General features: G+C 40.5%; 1 protein-coding gene and 1 long non-coding RNA gene across 2 annotated transcripts in view; one reads left to right on the forward strand and one right to left on the reverse strand.

Annotated features, from left to right (window-relative positions):
• The window catches only part of FANCA (FA complementation group A), a 92,851-nt gene that overhangs the window by 13,888 nt on the left and 73,917 nt on the right, over positions 1 to 5,046 (reverse strand).
• Positions 1 to 5,046, forward strand: part of LOC142047941 (uncharacterized) — a 9,081-nt gene that overhangs the window by 2,242 nt on the left and 1,793 nt on the right. The window lies entirely within an intron of this gene.

Consider the following 5,046-nt stretch of genomic DNA (forward strand, 5'->3'; position numbering starts at 1 on the left):
GTCTAGACAGTATTTGGTCCTGCCATGAGGGCAGGGGACTGGACTCGATGACCTCTCGAGGTCCCTTCCAGTCCTAGAGTCTATGAATCTATGAATTAAAAAAAACATACCCTGGAAGTAAGGCAGCCTAATCAAACACATTCCATTCAAAGTAAAAGTCAAAATATTATACCTGGAAATGTACTTTACTGTACTGACCATTTTAACTAATAGAATATGTGAAATAAACCTAACAATACTCTATTCATGGTCTCCTGTGACTTCTCTACACAAAGACAAATCTTTTTAATGAAAAAATCAGATAAAAGAATAACTGTCAAATCAGATAAATCCCCAAGATGAGGTGAAGGGAATAAATCTATGAAATGTGTTACCGTTTTTTATTGATACAGGGACAAATATGTGCTGGTGTGCACAAATAATCCAATGTTCATGTGCACTTCAAGGGATTGCATGATTTAAATTGGGTGCCAGGAAAAGTCCATGAGCATTTTTAAAAATTTGGCCCTCTCATAGATCTGTTTCTATAAAAGATTAAATTGTTAGGCATACATCTGAGATAGAAATATATTTATTGTACAGTTATAATTAAAAAGCCTCCATAGTACTATATCTGCATTACCACATTATATCCTACTCTATTTTTTGTTATCAATTTCTCTAAAAAGCCAAAATGGCTCATGTCTTTTCTCCTATCTGCACCTTATCTGTAGGTTACAGGGATGATGATGATTCTTAATGCTTAGATCTGGTTGTACGCATCTTCAAAGTGTTGTACAAGCACTGACTGACTAATATACTTACACGGAGCAGCTACTGCTGCTAATGAGTAATAATATTCCATCTATGCTGTGAAATCCCAAACCACAGATCTGAAGACTTGGCATTATGGTATGTTGATAGGACTATTACCTGGAATGGTTTCTCCTTCAAGAGTTCTTGAAAGCGCGTTTGCTTCCATAAACAGAGGCTGGTTTTCATGTAGTTTACATAGGGACAGGAGAGGGACCTCCAGGACAATTCAGGTGCTTCCTCCTCATGGCCAATTCCTCGAGCCTCTAAGCTCAGCCGTGGCACAACATACTGTAACTAAAATAAAGACAGTAGAAATTTACATATTGCCATGAATTAAAAAAAGCTCCTGTGCAGTACCAATTACGTGAAGTAGCGAGTATGAAAAGAGACAAGGATACTTTACCAAAAATGTATTTTTATTCAATTATTTGGCAAAAATGTGTTTGCTGAAGTGGAAACAAAGTGGAGGTGTCACTAAAAATCGGGCCCTAAAACACAGAGTTCATGAGTCCAGTCCTTAGAATTGGAGCAGCGTGATTGTCACTCTTCTCTCTAATAAATCCTGGTCTGTTTTGGAGGTTAACTTGGTAGAACTAAAATGTCTCAGTTACATTGGTTTGGCTGTTCCTCATGCTACCCAGCTACTTGACACAAAAATCCCAAACTGTAAAAAATATAGGTTGGGTGTGTGGAGGAGGGGGGAGGAATTAGATCAAGAAAATCATGGAATCTGGGACAAAAATGACAGGATGTAATATTAGACTTTTAAACCTTCCAATTCTCTGTAAGGAAACAAGAAAGCAAACAGAGTTGGCTATATACTATTGTACACCTTATGAAATGAATAAGCAGAGAGCTAAGGCAGCTCCCATAATGGATTCAGGATAAATACTGTAATTAGTACTAATATATTACAGCACAGATACTTGCAACAGAAAGTTCCAGTGGCACTGCCTTTTTAATCAGTGACGGCAATGGATTTTTTTTTATTATTAAAATGCTTACCTTTTTTATAAGCCCTGAGGGAAGCAGCTTGCATAAATCATTATGAGAGAGGGAAGGAAACTTGCACAAAAAATAAGCAACAGCTGCAGTACAAAACCTGAGAGAAGAGAGAAAGAGAGCAGTTATTTGGTTTGGTTCATCTGTCATATCTGCCCCATCTTCAACTGCTGTTGCTTTCCATCCAGGAGAACCCAGGGCCAAGTAAAAATCAAGGATATCATGCTTCAAAATAGTCTGAATACAAACTGCAGTGATATCCACTCCAACAGTGTAATCATATTGGAACATTGTGCGAGCTCTGACAATGGATTTTAAAGAGCAAGGTGATAAAAGTAACTACTAAATCATTTCAAAAGTTGGCACAGGAAGTCTAGAAAAAGATGAGAATAAAATCACAACATACCTGGGAGAGAGACTGCAGTCCTATTTTGTGTAATTCAGAGCTGACCCAGAGCCACCCTAATTTTTAATACGGGGGTGTAGACTGCAAAGACCACAAGTGCCAAAAAAAAAAATTTAAAAAAATTTAAAAAAAAAAAAAGTTTAAAAAAAAAAAAAAAAAAAAAAAAAAAAATCTCTCCTTGCATTTAAGTACAGGATAGGATTTTGCGGAAATTATCAGCGAGATCACAGCCTCCTACAGAAAATAGGGTGCTCAATCTGTTCTCAAATCATGCCAAATTATCGAGTGCAGATCCGTGAGGCTCCTCCCAAATCTTAGGTGGGCAAACTTGGGACATCTTGGTCTAAGAGTTTCTATTTTTAATTTCATTTAAATAAAACATTCTAAACCTAAAACACCTAACACTTGTCAAGTTTAAACTACTTGCATACTGACGAGTGATTCCAAAGGTTCACTTCATGAACAGCTCATTGCTCCAATCCGTTGTTAGTCATAAGGTGCCACCAACTTTTTACAGATCCAGATCTTGAACTAGCATGCCAGCAACAGCTAAAAGAGTGATTAAGGGGAGCCTTATTCCCGCCAAGGGAGGAAGGTTTGCCTTTAGACTTAACTGTAACACTGTGGCCAATTAGAGCACCTGACTCCAGTCAAGCACACCGACTCCAGTCATTGGAGTTAAACCCCTGCTTCAGTCTCAGATGGGTGTATTGACTAGGAGAATAAGGGTTGGATTTGAGGCGAGTCAGATGCAGAAGGAGAGACCAGATTTGTCAGGAGAGAATAGAAGGTTTGGAGGAGTGCTGCGGTGGATTGGGAAAGCCAAACAGAAAACCCTAGGTAAGGGCACGCAGCGTTGCATAGAAGAAGGCGGAAACCTTCACAAGCTGACGGGTAATGAGGAGAATAACCAGGGGAAGAACGCTGATCAAGTGGTTCAGCCAACAACTCCCAGGGCCCTGGTTCTCGGACTGGAGGTATGAGGGCTCGGCCCAAGCGTCCCCTCCTCTTCCACTCCTCCTCCAAGACACTAGGGAGCTGATTAGGAGAACCTGGTTCAGGAGCAAGCAATATCGCCTGAAACACCCAGAGAAGAGAAAGCGAGACCCACGAGAACTAATACCGGCATTTGCCACAAGACTTAACAACCAGCACACCTCTGATGTCCCACTAGTGTGATGCCAACATCTTCATAGGGAATCACTGCATGATAGGATGTATGTGTTCCATATCCCTGGCCTGTCCAATGCAAGTCATCCCTAGAACAGGTGAACCCTTAGTATTGATGAAGGCAGAACTATGCTAGCGAGAGCCTAAGGACTCCCTGTCCTGCTCACACTAGTAAATGGTTCCGAGTACTCGAGCACAGAAGCCCTTTGCGCTGAGCAGCACTTGAGGAGCCAGTTTCACTTTGAGGAATCAAAAATTGGATTCATTTAATGAATACATAAATGGCAGCGTAGTCCTATAACATGAGCATCATTTAGGAAGGACCCCTGCAGTACAAAGCCAATATAGCTAGATGAAAAGACATAGCATTTGTACATGCAAGCCAAGGTCTCAACTAAACCTCAAACTAATCAGTGGAGCAGATACCTGCTGCTATCCAGTGACTAATTCAGCGTAAAGAGCATTTAGCAGATAGACGGCACCATTAAATGGCAACTTCCTCCTGGTCTGGATTCTGAATCGTTTTCTTGGTTTAGCTTATCAGCTAGAAATAAAGATAATTCTACGAACGTAACCTGGCGTAACTAACTCTGTGGTATTACTCCTTGCAGCAATTTAAAGGGCCATATGGCTTTTCAAGATCGTGTGGACATTTAGACTTCATTTTATCCAGCCCTCCATAATCTATCCATTCTCAGGTACAACAGAGTAGAAGGAGCAACAAACCAAGGAACACACTAAAAAAAAAAAAATAGAAAACAATGGACACAAAGGAAGCTCTGGATCTGCCCTAGGTATTTAATATGGCTCAGGAGTCTCAACTGTTTCTTAAAAAGTGATAAGGCTGAACGTGCTGGATGTCCAGTCCGCACCAGGTGCTATATATCATACCCGCTTTACCCCGCCTCACTCCAGCAAGAGCCTTTTAACAGCTTCAACGGGCGCAATAGCCATTTCTAAAGCTAGAACTATGGAACCATAAAAGACCCTCTCTATACACGAGGTTCTGCTTGCTCCTCCATGCGCTCGTGACCACAGAATTGCAGCACAGAGGGGGGCAGAAGCTAACTATAAACATGGCCTGACTGATCTAGATTCCATCATCATCTAATCTAGTAAGTTTCTGTGCTCCGTTCCTCTCTCATCACAGAACCAAACAGCACTAGCTGGCAGAAATGAGACTGTGTCTGAAAATATACTGGCATGATATACTGCCTGGATCAAGTTCAGAAGAATCAGGATGAGGGGCAACAATTTCGTCTTGAAGCTGTCACTGATAGCTACTATCGTTTCATGTTCTAAATGACTATTTCAATTCACCATGTCGAGTGCTCCCCCTCTACTAGTACTCTATAAGATGCAATAAGTTCTTCTGTCATAAACGCTTTGTAATAGTTAAGACTCAGATAGTCTGAAAATACAAGAGTCAATTGACCCATATTACACCTTTGCTCTTATACTATTAAGAGTTTGGTCTAGTTTCAGTTTTGTTAAAGTGCTCACTAAAGGAGCACTACATGAGCCAAGTTAACATTGCTGCAGGATCCACATTATTTTTGCATTCTAGTGAGACCAGGTCTTCCGAAAAGTTTGGTTAAAATGCGAGAACTCTTGGAAGTGTACAAGAGTGAATGCGTGCCTCATCGTAGATAAGATCTCTCTCTCTTTTTTTT

The sequence above is a fragment of the Chelonoidis abingdonii genome, chromosome 19 (assembly GCF_003597395.2).
Source record: "Chelonoidis abingdonii isolate Lonesome George chromosome 19, CheloAbing_2.0, whole genome shotgun sequence".
Classification (NCBI taxonomy): domain Eukaryota; kingdom Metazoa; phylum Chordata; order Testudines; family Testudinidae; genus Chelonoidis; species Chelonoidis abingdonii.